Consider the following 21,232-nt stretch of genomic DNA (forward strand, 5'->3'; position numbering starts at 1 on the left):
GCCTCAATGTTCTCCTGAGGAGTGACTCGTGGGTTTGAACCACCCATCTTTCCGTGAGCAGCTGAGTGCTTAACCACCGTGCCACCAGGGCTCCTTCAAGCGTCGCCTGGAGAACAAGCTGCCTTTCTCCCCTCTGGCACTGCAGCTGCGCTTGATCACCAGGCTGTCCCTGGGAACTTCATCCCGAGTCATGGAAGCCCCTCACCGTCTGTGAGCTCCACACTGTAAACGCCGCTGTACGACTTTTTCAAAACGGTTTTGACAAGGCTTATTTTAATGACATCCAACATGAAATCTGTGTTAAATTTCTCGGCCTTGTTTTCTACTGATTATCAGGAAAGCCAGCAGGCTTCCAACATGGAACTGCTAAGAGGTAGGCTAAAATAGCCTTCCCAAGCGGGCCTTGCTTGCTTAAAGCAGTCACTGAGAAGGCATGTCTTAACATTCAAAGTTTCATCGGAACTCAAATGGAGACAATTCCCTTGACAAATACCAACAAACCTCACTGCCGTTGAATCGATTCCCAGTCAAAGGGAGCATGGAGCACAGAGGAGAAGCCACGTGGACTGGATTTCTAAGACCTAATCTTTACGGACCGACTGCTACCGCCTTCTCCCAGGGAGAGGCTGGTGGGCTGGAACCACTGGACGTTCGGTTAGCCGTGCAGCGCCTTGGCCACTGCACCCCCACAACTCCTACTCTTTCTTTACTAAAGGGACCGTGGAGAGTGTAGGTCCGCAAACTTATTGAGCAGCCGTCCCCTTTTCAGAAAAAAATGACTGGGCACTTCCGGCCATGAAACATGTTCGTACGATGGCCCACCATCCAGCATAACCTGTAGGTATCTGCTTTGGCAGCCTGCCTGCCTGGATTGTTCCAGCAGTCCCCGGAGGGGGGGCGGGTGGCCCACGCGGGGACACTGAGTTAGAGGAAAAGGACCCTTGTCGGCTCTGTCGACTGACACAATTTGGGGAGATTCCATCACGCTGTCATTTATGTGGCCTCAGTGCCATCAAGTTCAATTCCAACTCAGTGCCACCCTCTCAGACTCACCCGGTGGACCTGTCCCAGGTGGGTTTGGGAGTAGAAAGGTTCATCTTTCTTCTAGAGAGGAGCTGGTGGTTTCGAACTGCTGGCCTTGCTTGCGGGGGTCCTGACAAGGCCGAGAAGTCTGTCTCCTTACAAACATTCTCATGGCTTCTCGCTGACCTTGCCCAGCCTCGTCTCCTCTCCTTGGGAGTTTCTCCACTCAGGGAATCACAGAACCACAGTGCCTCCGTGCTCAAAGGGGCCTCCAGTCAGCGAGGTCCCACGTGCCCCTTTTACAGATGGGTAAACTGAGGCTCCTGTAGCACACCATCCTCAGCCCTGCCCACTCTCGTAAGCTTACCGAGCCAGTTTTCAGAAGAGCTTCTGTCTTTTCCTCACTCACTCTCAAAGAGTTCAAGCCCACGAGCCTCCGCTCAAAGCAGGGAGCTTGAAACCCTGTCGGCCTTCCAGACTCTTCTCAAATTCTTGGGAAAGGCAGCCCTGGGGTTTCAGATGGAGCCCTGGAGTGTGGAGGGTGACAAGTCGGGCTGCTAACTCCAAGGTTGGCAGTTTGAAACCCCGAGTCGCTCCATGGGGGAAAAATGAGGCTTCCTGCTCCAATCATGATTGACAGTCTCAGAAACATGCAGGGGAGGTTCTTCCCTGCTCTCTAGGGTCGCTGTGAGTGGAATCCGCGTGGCAATGAGTGAGTGATTTCAGAAGAAAGTAAGTCAAAGCTGGTCTAACCATGATGCTTGTCTATTTAGCCATGTGCACGTGTGTGTGTTCCAACACACCCACACCCACACACCTCTCTCTTATGACCTTAAGCCCCTCTTCACTGTCATGTTAGACAAACAGGAACAATATCCTTTCAAAGGGACGGCGCTGAGACTGAATGAGAGAGGAGCCCTCAGATGCCGGCCTCGGTTTCTCTCCAGGGAAAGAAGAGGCATTGAGACGGCATCAGACCTTCTGAGAAATCACTATTAATAGGACTGCGCTTTCCCAGCAGGCCAGAAACCCGGCTCTCGGAAAAGAAAGCTCCAGAGAGTTAGAGAGTGCTGACATTCGACTTCTGCTGAGAGCTCTGCAGACTGTATGGGGAAGGGGCTGCTCACCACAAGGCGTGGCTGCCATCGAAAGAAGGGGCAAGCACAGAGATGAGGGGGAAATGGCCAAGCGATGGGTAGCTATGAGTTGGTCCAGACTCAACGGCAGTGCGTCTGCTCTGTTGTTCTGATGACCACACCCTCAAGGTGTCCCGTTCTTGGTGAATCATTGGCTCTCTGCCTCCCTTGCCCACCCATGATGCCAACCCACGTGGCAGATAGCAGCAGGTGATGCCACCGTGCCTACAGCTTCTAGCTGGCTCCTCTGTCATGTCTAGCTTGTTAGTAAATGAAAAAATAATGGTTATCCCGTGCTTGAACTTGACGAAGAATAAGTGGTTAAGGGTTCGTTTGGATGCCAGGTTTGGCATTCAGCAGGAATTTCTAAGCTGACCCAGATGAACCCTGTTGTTGAAAGTCCCATCGTATGTCAGCTCCCGGTCAGTCACCACAGAATGTCTTTTCCCTGGATGCATCCTGAGGACTGGCAAGGATGAAAAAAAAAAAAAAGGTCCGCACAGCTGACAATCTGGGACTCAGTTTCTTAAACCCACTGAAGGAAAGAAAAAAAAGAAGTCATCAAGTCTGAATCTCGTGAGGCCTTTGAAGCAGGTGGTTACTGTTGGCTAGCTCCCTTTCTTCTAGCGTCCTCAAACGTGTGTTTTCAGTCTCTTTGACCCACCCCGGACAAGGCAACCAAATGAACCAAAATCTGCTGAAATGATACGTTCTCCTGCAGGAATGCGGTTTGTGCGGTTTTTCTGCTGCTGCAGTGCAGAGTCGCTTTTCTATGGCCTTTCTGGCCATGGCCCTGAGACGCCTACAAAATGACTGGATGGAGCCATAAGGTACTGTGGCAAATTTATAAATTATCAAGGGTTCATGAGGGAAGGGGGAGCAGGGAGGGAGGGGGTAAAATGAAGAGCTGATGCCAGGGGCTTATGTGGAGAGCAAATGTTTTGAGAATGATGAGGGCAATGAATGTACAAATGTGCTTTACACAATTGATGTATGTATGGATTGTGATAAGAGTTGCATGTGCCCCTAATAAAAAAAAAAATTTTAAAGGGTGCATGAACCCTAAGAAGGTGATTCGTCAGTCTGGATATTTTGAGCTTAAAATGACCCATTTCAAAGATGGGAAGTGGGGACCTCACTAACCGCCAACAAAGAAGGCCTGCGAGTAGAGCACAGCCTTTGGGTCCCTGTGCGGAGAACCTCCTAGACCCAGGAAACAGAGAGAGCTGAAACACAGGAGATGCCACAAGATGCTGAGGCCAGTGGCAAGCACAGCAGAGAAGTAATAGCGGCAGAACCAGGAGACCGGCACCAGATGGTGCGGGGACTTCCCGGACCATATAGGGAGGCCGCCGCTACAGTGGTCACGGCAACCCATGGGGGTGAGAGAGCTGAGCACCTGCAGGCCTGAGGTCTGCTGGCAGAGTGGAATGTCTCCTGGAACGAAGAGGAGGAGTTAAACTCACTAACCCATGGAGCGAGGAGGCGGAGTGCCTTGGGCCAGGAGGCTTCCTGGCAGAGTGGGGGGTCTCTAGGCACTTGTCAGCATGAGCGAAGGAGCACTGACTATACACCTGAGCAGGGCACCATGCAGGCCCACTCAGACTGAAGGGGCCGAGATGAGCCCTGTACCCAAAGGAGCTGAGGGAGTGGTCCTGCTCTGAAGAAAGGAGACATCTCCTGACCCTGATCCCAAGTTGTACCCTGTTGATCCTGATCCCAGGCTATAACCTGTTACTTCCCCAATAAACCCCGTACTGTGAATGGGAGTTCTGTGTGGTCACTGCAACCAGGAACCGAACCCCATAGAGTCGAGTGTAGTGCTGGTATGGTTGGTGTCGGAACTGGTGAAAAAGACTGGAGAGGGCAGGGACGTCTGACCTCATCTCGGAGACACCATCTACACCGGGCTGATGCTGATCTAGCTTCTCTCCTGCCCCGTGTGAAGTTAGATGACGTCAGATGCCATTGCCGTGGGCATTTCCACGACTGATCTCATCCTTTTTAGAATTAACTGATACAGGAAAAGGAACAAAGAAGCGTGACGCTGGGTGAGGCATCAGAGAATGTCTGTCTGCCTCGGAAGACCTGGGTTCTCGCGTGGAACCCGGTGTTTCCTTCTTTCTCAGTCAGATGGCCTTTGGGGGAGCCCCACCTTTCTAAGCATCGGTCCCCGCTGCTGTACAACCCAGATGATGAGAATCATGGTCTCTCTGCAAGTCAGTCGGGTAGAGATGATGACAGACAGGGGTAGACAGACTGGGAATGAAACGCTCGAGAGAAAGCCACAGCTGTGTGCTCCCCTCACGAGGCTGCTCTGACAGTCAGGCGGAGGGTGGATGTGGAGGTGCCTTGCAAGCCCCTTCCCAGTGGCTCCTGTTCCCCCCTCATCCCTCCATGCAGCATGTACCCCTTGATAGATGCCCAATCCATCAGACACTAAGAGCACTGGTCTGCTCAGGCTACTCCCTCCTAGGCAATGCCTCTCCCTCCCTCTTAACCACAGCTCCTTTGGGAGCCCTCCCGACGGTTCTCCCTGCACCCTCAAAATCAATCGGTTTCTCTTGGGTACCCACAACACCAAACTCACTGCTGTCGAGTCCCTTCTGACTCATAGCGAGCCAAGAGGGCAGAGTAGAACTGCCCCTGTGGGATTCTGAGACTTTAAATTTCTGCAGGAGCAGACAGCCTCCTCTGTCTCCCGCGGAGCCACTGGTGGGTTTGAACTGTGGACATTGTGGTCAACAGCTCACCGGGCTCCTCCTGAGTCCTCGAATTACTTGGTAAAAAGACACTGGTCTGTACACGCATGCCACTGAGCTGTGGTCCGTTTACCCCACGAGACTACCTGCGGTATGGGGTCCTGTTGAGGGGCTTCTGACTAAGGAGCGATATCCCATGACAGAGGACCTGCCCCACAAGGCTTTCCTAGGCTGGAATCTTTACCAGGCATATCGCCAGGGTTTATCCCCATGGGGGGAGAGCTGGTGGGTTCCAACCAGGGCTGCAAACCGGTTCAGTAATAGCCAGTACACATGGCACATCAACCAAATCTCTCGCTCACAGACCTTTGTTCCAAGCAGGAAGCAGATGGCTATGCTCGTGTCTCCCCCATCCCCAAAGATGGTGGTTGATGGACCAAGCTGTTGGGAATATGTGCTGCTCAGTGGAGAGCCGACCCCACAGAGTTTCCAAGGTTGTAGGTCCTTCCAGGGGCAGACTGCTCCATCTGTCTCCTGCAGAGCAGTTGAACCACGGGACATTTCAGTTGGCAATGGAGCGCCGGACCACTTGCACCCCCAGGATTTGAGCCTGGAATCGGGCCAAAATCCCACGGGCAACAGATCTGGTTGTCATGCAACCCACAGGCAGCCCTTAGTCACAATAGTAACTACTGAACCATGTCGTGGCAGTTACATTATCTCCTGTCAACTTGCGAAGGGGTGGAGTCTAGCCTGTCAGTCAGGTCACAGCTTGATGATCTCCTTTGGAGACGTGATGGAAAATGAATACCTCCCTGGAGGTCAGATACTCATACACCCTCTGCTTCATCTGCCTGCCGACAAGCCATGTGGAGCTAAGCTAGCGCCCTGGAGCTAGAGAAGCCTCGAGGAGGCCCCTGCCAGCACTGAGATGCTTCCACCACCACCGGATCCACAAGACTTTCCACCCACTGGCCTGTGATCTTCCTGCAGTCAGCATCATTGCATGTGTTGCGTGAGTCTGAAGAGGGCTTTATAGATTGGTATGGGACATATGGGCTAATATCGGACTTATGGACTTGATCTGGGCTGGGATGTTTTCTTAATGTACAATTGCTCTTTGATATAAAGTTCTGTTTTAAATACACGAGTGTCTCTGGATTTGTTTCTCTAGTCAACCTGGACTAATACACATGTTGAACCAGTTTGAATCCCTGCTGCCTCCAACCATCAACCCTTGAGCTGGCGGCACGGCCACTGCGCTAGCGCTGCTTCTCCAGCCTTCAAGCTCCTGGAAAACACAAAGTAAAGCCCACATGGCATCCACCACCCGTGCAGCGCAGGCAAGGATATTGGATGGGGTAGAAAGCAAGGAATTTACAGATGAATAAGCAACTCAGGAAACCTCTACTGAACCTTCGCATATTTACAAACCTGCCTGAAGCAAAGCAAATGTTCAACCAACAAAGGTCAAAACACTGAAACAAGGGCCTGCACATAAACAGAAACCAAGTAATCTGGAAACAATGAAAACATTTTACAATTCCCATCATTATTCCAAACAGAATTTTTTTTTTTGACTCAACAAAACGATTCCAAAACCCATCATGGGTAAGAAAAAAAATCCTTTTCCCATCACTTTTTGGGAAGGGAGCCCTCTAGATATCAAGAAAACTATTTTAAATGCTTATGATAGGGACCCCAGTGAGTGGCACAAAATGAAATCCCCACCCCCACCGAAACCTCAGCTACGTATGCAAATGATCATAAAAGAAGAAAGAAAACTCGTGCAGGAACATCCCCTGCAGTCCTCTCGCCACCAAGCAATAGTTTAGCTGAACTAGCATAAAATGCCTGTGCTTCCAAGGACTGTCTAGAGGCGCTCAAATGGACAAGGGCACTCGGAAGACTAGAGAACAACCAGGAGACGCTGTGCTCTAGGGCAGCGCTTCTCCACCTTCCTCACTCCGTGACCCGTTCATCCGGTTCCTCAGGTGGTGGTGACCCCCAACCATAGCATTATTTGCATTGCTACTTCATCACTGTCATTTTGTTTGTTCTGAATCGGGTGACCCATGTAAAACGGTCGCTCAACCCCCGGGTTGAGAACCGCTCTTGCGTGGTGAAGGGAGAGGAACAAGCAGGACGGAGGGGACTGGTGCCCGGCCTGAGGAAGGGACTCCGCGTGGCTGCCTTCTCCACGTGGCAGGGGTATGTCTTGGTGCGTGAGTAGGCAGGGCTGTGGCTGGCTGCTCTGGTTGTTGCCGTGCCTATTCTCAACCACAACAAAACCAATTCTCGCAACAAAGGAGAAAGCCCCACAGAGCACGAAACAGCGACACGAAGATTGCACGTTGGAACCTGCATTCCCAATTTCAGGTACCTGGGGTGGGTGATGAGAAGAGAGCCGTCCCTGGGAAAGGGCCTTGTGCTCGGTAAAGTGGAGGGTGGGCGAGAAACGAGGAAGACTGTCAATGAGATGGATCTACACAGTGGCTGCAGCAATGGGGCCCAGCCAACAGGACTGTGAAGAGGGCGCAGAGCCACGCGGTGTTCTATTCTGTTGAGCAATGAGTTGCTGTGAGTCAGAACCAATGGGGCGGCACCTAACAGCAAGAACCCCTGGAGCCCTGTGTCCCCCTCTGCTTCATCCTCAGCTCACATGGGCAGACCTCAGAGTAATGCAGGTTCCTTGCCAGACCATCGTGACAACGCGACTACAGCAAGAAAAGGACTCGTGCCCGTTTTCTGTTTCCCTGTCGCACTAACAGCTACATTTGCACTTGGCTGCAATCCATTACATGTGCTACAGCGTCTCACCTTGATCCGTGATTTAAAAAAAATAATAAATCTCAATAGATCTATAACAAGCAGAAATTAAATCAATAACCAAAACACTTCCCCAAACAAAAAGTCTAGGATCAGAGAGATGGCTCGCTCCATTGAATTCTATCAAATAAATATTTGATCTTCAACACTTCCAACTCATCTGTTGTTAAGTGCCGTCGGGCTGGTTCTGACCCATAGCAACCCTAGGCACAATAGAACACAGCCTGTGACTCAGTCAACTCCCATTATTCCCAGAAGTGACATTCTGTGACGCCCTTACAAGCACTGAGCCAATGGTTTATGCGACTTCAGATGGGTATGTGCACACCACTCTCTCCATGTGCCCTTGAAGGACCATGCATGTTCCCCGTGGCAGTTACATATCTCCTGTCAACTTGCGAAGGGGCGGAGTCTAGCCTGTCAATCAGGTCACAGCTTGATGACCTCATTTGGAGGCAAGAAGGAGATAAATAGCTCACGGGAGGCCAAATACACTTTCTGCTTGTCTCTCTGCGACACATTCCTGTTGACAAGTCAGATGGAACCACACTGATGGAGACAGAGCCCTGGAGCTGGAAGAGCCATGTGGAGACCCACGCCAGCACTGAGATGCTTCCAGCACCACCGGATCCACAACACTTTCCACCCACTGGCCTGTGACCTTCCTGCATTCAGCATCATTGCATGTGTTGCGGGAGTCTGAAGAGGAATTTACAGACTGGTATTGGACATATGGACTAATATCAGACTTATGAACTTGATCTGGACTATACAGGGGATGTTTTCTTAATATACAATTGCTCCTTTATATAAAGCTCTTTCTTATTCACATATGAGTGCCTATGAATTTGTTTCCGCTTGTCAACCCAGACTGACATAACCGTGAATATTGGTTTGGAGGTTACAAACAAATACTAGTAAACAGGTGGATATGCAAATAGGGAATCGACCAGTAGTGAAGACGGACTCAAGTATATCTTGAGGTTACTCAAAAAAGTATGTCAGAATGTACACATTAAACCTCTGAGGGTGGATACCCCCAACATAAACTTAAACAGGATCCAAGATGTCCAGGAGATAACCCAAAGGTCCTCAACATACCAAGTACCTGCAAGACCACGACTCCAATGTTTTCAGGGATTGAACTGCATCCCCCAGCACCCCACCCCCATCCCTGAAAAATATGTGCCACCCTGGGTGGACCGAGATACTGTGGGCTGGCGATTGTGCGATGATGTCTGTGGGGCTCTGCACCAGTCGCTCCTGAAACAATCTGAGGGGATAAGCCAGTCAGCTGTACAAGGAATAAAAGCAGGGTGACACCCCTAGTCCCCCGTCACACTTTGACTTAATGTGCTGGGAGTTTCCCTGGGCTGTGTGGCCTGCAACACCTCTCAGCTGACAAGAAAGAAAAGCAGAAGCGAGCGGAGATCAGAGGGACCGACAACCACCAAGAAAGAGCAGCCAGGAGGAAGTTGGCTCTGTGGCACGTAAGCCCCTGCACTGAGAAGGTCCTAGTCCCGTGGGAGGGTTGATGCCGGTGCCACACAGATCGCTGGGGCTAAAAGGGGACAGGGATCTTTCCGCAGAGCCGAGAGAGTCTTTCCTTAGAGTCTCCTAAACGCGTTTCTGTTGGTTAAAGGAAGCCATGTGTGGTGGAGCAGCAAGGTAACAAACACTACGGAGCAGAGAGAATGAACAATGCCACAGCCCAATGACTCAGGTGCTGAAATCATCTAACAAGGCTCTGAAAGCTTGAAACAGATAAAGTCCCGATTTAAAAAAATTTTTTTAATAAAGCACCTCACCGAAGAAATAGAAGATAGAGGAAAGAACCAGATGGAAATGACAGCATTGAAAAATAACCAAGAAAGCCAAAAACTCATGGATGAGCTCAATAGCTGAAAGAACACAATTGACAAATCCGTGAACTTGAAGACAGAACCATCCAAATTGTTTGATGCGAACAAGTGGAAGAAAACAGACTGCAAACAATTGTTAAGAGTCTCGGGACCTGTGGGCCAGTGACTAAAGATCTAACATGTATCACGAGGAGGAGAGGCGGAAGAGAAGCAGTCGAAGAAACCAAGGCTTTGTCGTCTGCAGTGTGAGAAACTGAGTGGATGCCAAAGAGAATAAACTAAAAGTGAAAAAAAAAAAAAGCTAAATCCAAGCCAAGACGAGTTATAATTAAACTTCTGAAAATTAAAGGCAAAGGAAATACCTTGCGCCACTGGGAAGAAAGGCTCCTTTACTTAAAGGAAAACACGATTTCAAAGGCAAGGACGGCAGGATTTCTCATCAGAAACCTTGAAGGGCCACCGGAAAGGGCACAGCATTTTCAAGGGCTGAAAATAACTGTCCACAGTGAGTCCTGTGTAAAAAAGAGCTCATATGTATATTTTTAAACCTCCGTTGTTTCAGGGTGTTTTGGGCCCGCCCCACCCCTTCTGCCTCCCTAATCCCACCCCCTAGCCCTGGCCTCCTCATAGTCATCGATGTCATGTCTATTGGTGTCAACACCTTTTGTTTTTCTTACAACAACACTGATAGTAAATGTTTATCTTTGTGAGACCGGCCTGGGTTTGTTAGGCACAATGCACTCTAGCTTTGCCCATGCCTTGCTTCCTCATGCATAAAATTCCGTAGTATGAATGTGCCAGAGCACGTTTGCCCAGTCCTCTGTAGTTGGGGTTTGGGGGTGTTGCCATGCTTCTGCTCTGTGGAGAGCTCACACGATGTTTCAGAAAGGCAGGAGGATGAAGGACGCCACCATTCATATCCCATCCCGGAGCAGCGATGAAGCCCGCTGCTATGATGGATACAGGAGACGGTGGGGAGGGGCGGGGGCCTGCCAGCCGACATAAAATGTTTGGGGATTAAAGGGTTTTCCCTTCCCGTCCCCAGTGTTGGTGGAGAGCTCAGCGCAGATTCCTCCTGCGCTCCTCATGCTCCGAGCTGCAGGGCAATCGCTGTGCTGCTGATTCCAGGTCTTTGATTCATGAGGCCAGTTTTTGTTCTCGTTAGAAATCCCTGGGCGGAGCTGCTTAAAACCAGAGCCTTTTCCCTTTAAAAGATACAACAAGATCTATTTATCTCAACAATGGGGCAGGAAGTCTCTTTCCGATCAACTCAGCGAAAGAGAAAGCCTGACACAGCTCTGTGACCTGTCACCATCTTAAGAGCCAAGCAGGTCGTTGTGGAACAAATAGCAGGCCACTCTCACTTATCAAGACGCTCTGCCTGTGCTTTAGACGCAGGGATGGATGACCCTGCCAGTGTGATGGTGCCCAGCTGGGCAGCCAGGGAAGACACAGCTGGTGGGCTTGTGAAAGTGTGGGTCCCAGATCTGTTTCACATTATTTGTCCATGGGTTCATTCCGCCAATCTTGATCAAGTTTCTAAACTATGCCAGTGCCGTGCGAGGCGGAGAATAAGGAAAGCATGCTCCCAGATGTCAACTCTTAGGTTTCAGAAAAATTGACCCATTTTTTTTTTTTAAAATGATTGAAAATAAAGGGCATAGTAAAGAACTAGAGGGCCGTTCTGTGTTTCCTCAGTGCTGCACCGTGCCCTGGAGAGATCATGGTTCCAGGGTGGGACGGGGACAGGGGGTAAGAGGAGCTGATACTTCAAGGAGCTCAAGACGAAGAACGTTTGGAAACTGATTGTGGAAAGACGTGTACAGTACTGCTGGATGCAACTGAACTATGGAAAGTTCCAATGTCTGTGAGAGCTCCCCAGAAAATAACTATATAAAAAAGAAGGAGAAGATACAGAGTATTTTACAGGTAGGTGTGCCAAGTCCCAGTGTCCTAACCGAGCCAACAGAGATCTCTGAAGTGTGGATTCAAAATGACTGCTCCTCAGAGCCCTAGCGCCCCCTCTGGTGCTCTTGGCCCCAACTGCCATCACCATCCCTTGTTGTTTGTTGTTTGTGGCTGGTGGGTGCCGTGGAGGCAGCCCTGGCCCAACGGCGACCCCGTACACAACAGAACGCAACGCCTGGTCCTGTGCCCACCTCACCATCATTGCTCTGCCTGAGCCACGGATGCAGCGCTGAAAGCCTTGTGCACACCTGGCCCCGTCAATGACAAGGGCCAGCCCGACTCGGAAGGTCTGGGGGTGGCATCCTGCCCTTACCCTTTCAACAATCCCCAGATGATTTTTCAATCACATCTGGGTAGAAAACTGGCAAAAAGAAGGGGCTTTCTACTCCTGAAAAGAGTAACAGCGACATCAAATTGGTGGCAGTGAGTTTTTTGGTGGTGGTGGTGGGGGGGGGTGTTCCTGACAACATGTCCAAAAGTACATGAGACAAAAATGCCTCTCAGGAGCATTCTGTCTGTCCTTCTGTTTGGTCTTTGGGCAGTCTGTGGTGCGTTCAATACTCCCTGACAACTCCAATATTCAAATGTGCTGATTCCTGTGCTTTGGATGAGTTGCTCTCAAAGCTTCCGTCTCCCTCCCCTTAGCCTCACCGGCCTCCTCATCGCTCCCCTGGAGACCTGTGCATCCAGCCTCGCCCTGCCCTAGCCCGTTCTCCACAGCACAACTCAAGGCCCTGAGGGGCCTATCTCAAACACCAAGCTGGTTCTGACCCGCATATTCAAGCTACCTGCAGAGACGAATTTCAGAAACCAGTCCTGATTTCAGCCCCCTCATCTTCAAGCGTCGTCGGAGGATGGGAGAGGTGCAGCCAGCAGAGAGACTTTCTGAAGATCTGGAGGAGGATGGATTGAGCTGGGATGAGAAGGCTTTGCTGCATGCATCACCCACAGGCAAAGGGCATTCCACGACGGAGAGACACAAACAGAGCCACCCAGGCAAGGGATGGTGATGGGATTGTATGTGGCTGAGGTCAAAGTCAAGACACACAGCAAGACAAGAAGTTCTAGATGGGAAAGAGCCAGACTCTGTGAGATCTCCCCAGGGTGTCATCCCTCAAAGCCTCTACACGCCCATTGGGATCAAACTGTGTTTGATGCAGAAGGTTGTTCTTGGAACTTCACCATGTCTTCCTGTCCTCCAAACCAAACAGAAAAACAAACTCACTGCCATCGAGGGGATGCCTGCCCCTTCTCACAAAAACCCAACCGCCCCTCCTTCCAGCCACTCCAAACTTCGCTCCTTCTCAAAGGCACTAAATTACCACAGACTTTTGTAACGGTAGTATTCTCTCTGGGGATGGAGTGGCTACACATTGGTCAGCAAGGTCAGCAGTTTGAAACCACCAGGAGAAAGAGGGGATGTTCTACCCCTGGAAGGCTAGTCTTGGAAACTCACAGGGGCACGCCTACCCTGTCCTATGGGGTTGCTAAGAGCTGGCATGGACTCAATGGCAGGGAATTGAGTTTTATTCTCTCTTCCACAAATGCCCAGCTCCTCTCCTTTCCATAATGTCTCGCTTCCGCTGGAGAGGCATCTCTTCTGAAGACAATCCTAGTTTACTGGGCACCTACTGTGTGCTTTACTATGAACTGAAGCCACAATGAGACGGGGCACAGAGCCTTTTGCAGCCAGCTTACTAACTAGCTGGGAGGAGAAACAAGAAAACAGACAGCCCCAGTAGGAGAGAAGGAAAAATCACTTCACCCAGACTGAGGAGTGGGACTAGTCAGAAACAGTGACTCTAGCCTGTGAACAGAGGGCTTCCTCATCCCTCAGGGGTGCTGCTCCCGGGCCACCTCGCACTCAGCTCCGTGGGTCTTTCTCCCACTGTCCTGATCTAGTTTCCGCTCTAGACCCAAGGGCTGGGAAAAGGGTGAGGCAGAAGACGGAGGGGGGCCAGGTCCAAGAAGCCACGTGTTTAAAGCGATTGAAGGTCTTTCAGGGAAACAAGAGGCCAGATCAGATTGGGCCATTAGCAGTGGCACGACTCAACCTCACTGCCATCGAGCCCATTCTGACTCACAGCGACCAGATAGGACTTGGCCCCTCAAACTTTTTAAACAGAGGGTCAGTTCACTGTCCCTCAGACCCGTTGGAGGGCTGGACTATAGTTTAAAAAAAAAAAAACTATGAACAAATTCCTTTGCACACTGCACATATCTTATTTTGAAGTAAAAAAACAAACAGGGCAAAAACACTCGGTGGGCCGGATAAATGTCCTCAGCGGGCCATAGTTTGAGGACACCTGCTATAGGACAAGGTAGAACTGCCCCTGTGGGTTTCCGAAACTAACTTTTTTAAAATTGTTTTATTAGGGGTTCATACAACTCTTATCATAATCCATACGTACATCAATTGTGTAAAGCACATTTGTACATTCATTGCCTTCATCATTCTCAAAAAATTGCCCTCCACTTAACCCCTTGGCATCAGGTCCTCATTTTACCCCTCCCTCCTCGCTCTCCACTCCATCATGAACCCTTGATAATTTAGAAATTATTATTTTGTTGTATCTTGCCCTGTCTGATGTCTCCCTTCACCCATTTTTCTATTGTCCATCCCCCAGGGAGGAGGTCACATGTAGATCCTTGTAATCGGTTCCCCCCCTTTCCAACCCACCCTCCCTCCACCCTCCTGGTATAGTCACTCACACTACTGGTCCTGAAGGGATCATCTGCCCTGGATTCCCTGTGTTTCCAGTTCCTATCTGTACCAGTGTACATCCTCTGGTCTAGTCAGACTTGCAAGGTAGAATTGGGATCATGATAGTGGGGGGTGGGGTGGGTGGAGAGAGCCTTTAGGAACTAGAGGAAAGTTGTATGTTTCGTCGTTGCTACATCGCACCCTGACTGGCTCATCTCCTCCCTGAGACCCTTCTGAAAGGGGATGTCCCGAAACTAACTCTCTATGGAAATATAAAGCCTCATCTTTCTCTCGAGGAGCAGCTGTTGGATTCAAACTTCAAGAGGCCACGACAGCGCAGGGCTCCTTAGTTATCCCATAGACACATAAAGGCAGACACCTGAAGCTCTAGGGAAATGGGGATTGAAAAGACACCTTGCCGTTGTTGTTAGGTGCCATCAAGTCAGTTCCGACCCACCGTGACTCTGTGCACAACACAACCAAACACTGCCTGGTCCTGCACCCTCCTCCTATCTGTCCCTGTGCCTGAGCCCATGGTTGCAGCCACAGTGTCAATCCAGCTCCTCGAGGGTCTTCAGTCACAATTCGAGTGCCCTCTGACCAAGGAGCCCACCCTCCGGCACTGTTTGGCTTCCATTCATCAGCCTTCAGTATCTGACAGTGCTTTGAAGCTTTCAGCGGCTCCTTCCTCTGAAGTGGTCTTCCCTGCTGGTGTAGTGGTTATGCCTTGGGCTGCAGCCCACATGGTCAGCAGTTTGAAACCACTAGCAGCTCCGTGAGAGAAAGACAGGGCTTTCTATTCCCACCAACAGTCACAGTCTCAGAAACCCACAGTGGGTCACTGTGAGTCAGCATTGACTCGATGGCAGCGAGTTTGGTTTTAAAGTTTGAGCTCCTCCAAGGTGGAGAGAGAATCCGTCTTCGTCGTCTGTTCTTAGTCTGGAAGCTCCACTGACACCTGCTCACTCTGGGTGACCCTGCTGGCATCTGAAATACCAGTGGCATCACAGCCACACACAAGACACCGCAGTATGACAAACTGACAAGACACCTGGTGGGAAAATGCGACTCCGAAAATCATGAACACGTGAGGGCTGATCGGAAGCCACGGAAGGGAAGTGTGAGCATGCAAAGAGAGCGGGGCACCAACAGACAGAAGAGCAATAAATGCAAAACCCCGAGGAATGCCACGTTGTTCGGACAGAAGAAAGGGGAAGTATCACGGGAGGCTTCCATTTGCTGTTTGGGGCGGTCTCTTTACAAGAGTAGAAAGCCCCAGTCTTTCTGCCCAGGAGCCGCTGATGGCTTCAAACTGCTGACCTGGCAGTCAGTAGCCCCAGGCATCACTACTAGGCCACCAGGGCTCCTGAAATCGAATAGGTACGGGCAACAATGAGGCCTACCCACCTTTCTGGGAAGTCCAGGTAACAAATCGAAGGCAAGAGCAATGCAGAGTTGCACAAGAGTGCTAAGGGAGGGAAAATGTTTTAAACCCTCATTGCTGTTTAAGGCCGCTCCCAGGCAAGTCCTCACAGATCTCCATCCAGGTGGTGCTGACAATGCAGGTCAAGTTCAACCCAGAACTTTCCAAGAGCTCCCCGCAGTTTTTGTGGTTTCCTCCAGTCAACCCTGGAGAGCCCGGGAGCAGCAAAGGCCGCCTGAGCAAGCCAGGCTTGGACACCAGCAGAGCAAATGTGGCAAGGAGGGCATGAAGCCAGGAACGTGGCTTTTATAATTTTTGAAAGTTTTGGGGTTTTTTTAACCGAGAAAACTCACTGCAGTTCCAACTCATAGCAACCCTACCAGGCATTGTGGAACTGCCCCTGTGGGTGAGACTGTTAACTCTTCATGGGAGTTGAAAGCCTGGTCTTTCGCCAGAGGATCAGCTGGTAGTTTTGAACTGCTGACCTTTTGGCTAGCAGCCCAACATGTATAGATGTTCCTCTGCTAATCAGAAAGAAGGGGGAATGGAGGTGGGGGAGGGGGGTGGATGATTCCTCATTGGTGGTCTTAGAGAGGAATTTGGCCAGACGTTCCCTCCCAGCAGAACTGATCACTGATTTCCACACACACCCATGCTCCTAAAGGGTGGCCTTCCCCATCCCGCCCCCTACCTGGACTGCCCCAGATGACAGCGCCACACGTGAAACAGACACCAAGATCCAACCCACCCTGGCGATGGTGGGGTGGGGGCGGACTAATTATATGGTCAAGCTCCCCAAATAGCAGCCTAAGGACACTTCGCTCCTCTGAATTACAGCAGCGAGCGGGGAAGTAAGAGTCGAGCCCCCTGACCACACTCACTGTGAGACCTCCCATCTGGGGTGCCCTCTTTGGAGGAGGGCCCCACTAGGTGGGGTGCACGGAAAAAACCGGAGGCCAAGGGGCACACTGGGTGCCCGAGAGCGGGCAAGGGCTGCTTTAGGGGGGCAGGACAGCGCTTTCAGGGGCGAATTAGGACATTACAGCGGGATCACCAGGGTGGGGAGGCAGGGGGCTGACCGCCCACAGGTAGAAGGGCGTCTCAGAGACAGGGGTGGGGGACAGTGAGGACAGATGAGACGCGCGGGGACTGGAGGGCGTCTGAGGGCAGAAGACCAAGGCTCGACGACCCCTGCGAAGTCGCGGGGGTGCTGGTGGGGAACGCTGCACTGGGGTCGGGGCGGAGGCTGGGAAGGTGGCGCGGGTGCAGGTGGGACAGGGGTCGGAGACCGCGGGCGGGGGTCTCGGCCCGGGGAAGTGGTGCGGATGACGGGGAGGGGGCGGAGGCCGATCGTGGCAACGGGACCGGGGGCCGCGGGGGATCGGGGGCCCTGGGCGGGGACTCGCAGCGCGCGGCGTCCCCTTACCTGGGATGCGAGAGGAGCCGCCGCGCCGCCGCCCTGGCATCCTGGGCTCAGCTGCGTCGCCCACCGCCTAGGTGGGGGCCATGGCGCCGCCCGAGCAGCCCGATCGCACCGCCAGGCGCCAGCCACTGCCCGTCCGCCCGCCGGCTCTGCAGAGCAGCGCCGCAGCCACCCGCGCCCGCGGCAGCCCGAGCCGCGACTCCCGCGGGCGCCGCCTCAGCGCCGGCCGCCGGGGCGCCCGCGGGATGACACGCGCGCCGCGATTGGCTGCCGGGCGCGCGGCCCGGGCGCTGTGTCCGCGTTTCTGATTGGTCAAGGGGGCGGGCCTTGCTGCCGCCCTCGGAATTGCTCGGGACCCTCCGGTCGTTGCCGACGTCGCGAGCGCCCTTGGCCCCGCCGCTCATCTACGTGCTCCCTTAGGGGGCGCCCGGGCCACGCCTGCGGTTGCCCGGGCAACGACACGTGTGGCCCAGCTAGAAGGGAGCCGCACGCTGGTGACTGCACCCTGATTCCCCCAGGCTCCGGAAGAAAGAACCGTAACCCTAGTGCCCTCACGTTCCCCTCCTGGACGCCTCTGGACCGCAAAAAACCCGCATTTTCAGGAAATTCCAAGAAATTCCCTCCTCCGCCAGTCCACTAGGACCCCGGGGTGGTGGAAATGGTTTCTACTCAACTACTCACCTCAACTTTGGTAGGGTTGGTTGCGGAAGAAAAGCCTGGCGACCTGTTTCTGGAAAGGTTATAGAGAAGAAAACTCCATGGGGTACAACTCCGCCCCTTAACTCCGGGTCGCCACCAGTCCCAAAGGATTGGCTACAGCAGCGGCAGAGCTTTGGCCTCATTGGCGCTAACTCGTAAATGCAAACACCAAAATTGCACAAGATGCCCTTCTGCACAAGAATGAAAACGAAGGCCGGTCCGTTCTTAAGATGGACCACTCGACAAAAGAAGTGAATGCGTGCAAGGTTGAAACGGTCCAGGAGAGAAGCTTGGAAGAGGACTGACGCCCCAATCTCAAACGCCAGCCTTGGGGTGATAGGTCTTTTCTACCCGCACACCCAGGCCCCAGGCTCTGTCCGAGCGGCCATTTCCACTCTGTTAACCTGGGCTGGAAAAAGCCGAGGTTCGGGAATCTAACTGGTATTCAAAACCACTGTCTCGGAGCCCTTTGTTGTCTGGGAAATGCGGTTTTAGGGCCACGCAAAAACTTGTTCACAGGTGTGCAATAGGAGAAGCATTCCTAAATGACCCAGCAACTGGTGGATGGACAGATACGCCAGTTCCTTCAGCCCCACTGTGACCCTACGTAGCACAGAGGAGATGCCACCCAGACCGTGCCACCCCCACCATCGGTCTCTGTTGGAGCCCATTGTGGCGGCCACCGTGTCAAGGGTCTTCCCCTTTGTCGCTGCCCCTCCACTGTACCAAGCGTGATGGCCTTCTCCAGGGACTGGTCTCTCCCGGTGTCATGTCCAAAGTCCGTGAGACTAAGTCTGGCCGTCCTTGCCCCGTGAGCATTCTGGTGGTACTTCAAGGTGTGTCGCTCAACCGCTAACCTAAAGGCCGGCAGTTTGAAGCCCACCCTGCAGCTCTGCGGGAGAAACGCCCTGGGGACCTCATTTACCGAGGGACGGCCTTGGAAAGGGCTCGCAGCAGACCTCCACTAACCCACTGGGGAGCTAGGAGTGTCAGCATGCTCAGTGTGGCTACTGGGCACACGAGAGCTTGTCATTCTCAGGGACAGATGGCTCTTGATTCCAGAAGGATGCACAGCAAACGGATAAGGGGTTGTTTCTGGAAAGAAACCGCAGCGGCTTATTGTCTGCTCTCTATTCCTTGGCATCCTTCAGATTCTGTGCTGTTTGCTTGGACTCTCTACTTAATATGATATTAATATGATATATATTTTTTTGTTTATTACATTCTTTTATTGGTGGGTCTTAGAGCTCTTATCACAATCCATACATTCATCCATTGGATCAAGCACATTTCTACATTTGTTGCCATCACCATTTTCAAAGCATTTTCTTCATATCAGCTCCTCATTTCTTTTGCTCTTTCTCCCCCACTCTCCCTCCCTCGTGAATCCTTGATAAATTATAGACTATTGTTTTCATATCTTACATCGTCCTCTGTCTCCCTTCACCCACTTTTCTGTTGTATATATTCTTATGTCTATCCCCACCCACCCCCAGGCTCCCCCCACCAAGAGCTCTCCGGGAAGACACCGGGTAGAGTTGATAGGAAGCCTGCTTTCTTTTCTCTGCGTGATTTATCCAGCACTCATGTCCAGTGCGCCACGCCTAAACAAAGAGCATTCTATCCTCGCTCACAAAGCCAGGAGACGGTGCACACGGGAGCGAGGGGGGGGTACCCCAGTGAGAGGGAAAGGGACGGCAGCCACAACAAAGGACTTAAGAAAAGGGGTCCAGGTGGTCGCCCTAAGTCCAGCTGACTCCATGACAACCACAGCCAAGGCTCTGCATCAGCCCCACCCAGCCTTATCTCTTCTCCCAGGTGACTGGTTCTGCCCTCCTTGGTCACCTCCCTGAGAGCACAGAGCGTCACACCTACCCACCATGAACCAAATTGAAAAGCCACACTCATTGCCGTCAAGCCGATGCCCACTCAAGGGTAGAACTGCCTCTGTGGGCTTCTGAGATAGACATTCTTCAGGGGAGTACAGAGGCTTGCTCTTCTCCCGCCAAGTGGCCGATGGTTTCAACAGGTACTCGCTACCCCATCAGGGCAACTGGAAAAGCCCAGAGTTCCTTTCTCCCCCGCAGCCTGGACAGCCCCCTCGGGTGCAGGGAGGGAGGAGACATACCTGTGAGCCCTAGTCCAGTAAGAGCTCAAAGCCGGTGCCCTATAGCCAGCCCTTGCCTGGCTTCTGCCCGGGTAGCCAGCTTGGCGAGGGGGCGTGTCACCTCTTATTACAGAACTGCTTCCTAGAAGGAAATTTTCCTCCACCACCGCCTCCCCGCCCACCCTCCACCACCAGGAAGGTTCAGGCTGAGGCAAGCTGGCCAGGCAGCACCATTTCCATTTCAGAGGCTTGCTGGCCTCCACAGGAGAAAGACTGGGGTTCTCCTCCTGTAAAGAGTCACAGTCTCAGAAGCCCACAGGGGGCAGTTCTCCCCTGTCCTGCAGGGTCCCTCTGAGTCGGAACGGACTCACTGGCAGTCGGTTTGGTTTTGGGTTGGCATCCAAACAAAAACTCACTGACATCTGTTGAGTTTAGGTTTCTGAGGCTACCCGTCGTTAGAGGAGCGAGCAGAAAGCCTCCTCTTTCTGCAGCCGAGCTGCTGAGGGGGACCAGCGGTTGACCTCGTGGTCAGCAGTCCAGTGCCACCCGAAGCCACCTGTGCTGTGGAGGCTCCTCTTGTTTGTGTGGCTGTTTGGGAGTTTGTTGGAAAGACTGAAAGACAACCACCCAGCAGACCTGCCCTCCTGCTGGAGCATGGGCCGTGGTGAGAGGATGGAGGAAGAGGGGCCACAGCCCTCGGGAAATGGGAGCCCCACCAGGTCCCTGCCCAAGGGGATTGAGTATGAGGGGGGCAAGAGCAAGGGTCTGGGACCAGACTAGACATGAGGAGGATGGGGGGGGGGATGCGATCCATGCCAGAGAAGGTGCAGAGGTGGCTCAGAAGGAAGGGGGGCTGAGGTGACCTTTGAAGATGATGGAGAGGGAGGATGGCCCAGAGGAGCCCACTTGACATCTCATGGCTGGAGGGACAGAAGAGTTGATGATGGCTCCCCAAGAGCCAGACGCTAGGGGCCCCCAGGTGAACCATACAGGGACTCAGTGAGAACAGCAGGAGGCCCCTTAAGCCAGTAAGGGCAGAGATGTTGTAGTGAGCTAGCCAGAGCCAGAGAGCTGGGAGGAGGGACTGAAGGCAAACCCTACTCTCAACCTCCAAGGGCCTGAGGACCCCAGCTCAGCCGGGCCAACACCAAACACTTACGTGCAAACACCATCCAAGAGCGCGGGAGTTTCAGGAGGCTGTCACAGTCCCCGGGAGGCCAGTGGGACGGAGGGACTTGAGACAGAAGGAAAGTGACCATCCAATTTCAGAAAAGGGGGGAGAGGGGGCCAATGGAGCGCGTCTCCTGGCTTGGCCCTCCCCTCCATCCAGTCAGGTCAGGCCCTCAGGCCACATCA

The 21,232-nt window shown here is 52.5% G+C and overlaps 1 protein-coding gene across 1 annotated transcript in view; it reads right to left on the bottom strand.

Annotated features, from left to right (window-relative positions):
* TPST1 (tyrosylprotein sulfotransferase 1) overlaps positions 1-17,288 on the bottom strand; it is a 77,167-nt gene extending 59,879 nt beyond the window's left edge. The window contains exon 1 of the mRNA XM_075565013.1: positions 17,074-17,288. The gene's annotated coding sequence lies outside the window, so the exon portion shown is untranslated. The remainder of the gene's footprint in view (positions 1-17,073) is intronic.
* Positions 17,289-21,232: the final 3,944 nt, after the last annotated feature.

This window comes from Tenrec ecaudatus, chromosome 12, assembly GCF_050624435.1.
Source record: "Tenrec ecaudatus isolate mTenEca1 chromosome 12, mTenEca1.hap1, whole genome shotgun sequence".
NCBI classification, from domain to species: Eukaryota; Metazoa; Chordata; class Mammalia; order Afrosoricida; family Tenrecidae; genus Tenrec; species Tenrec ecaudatus.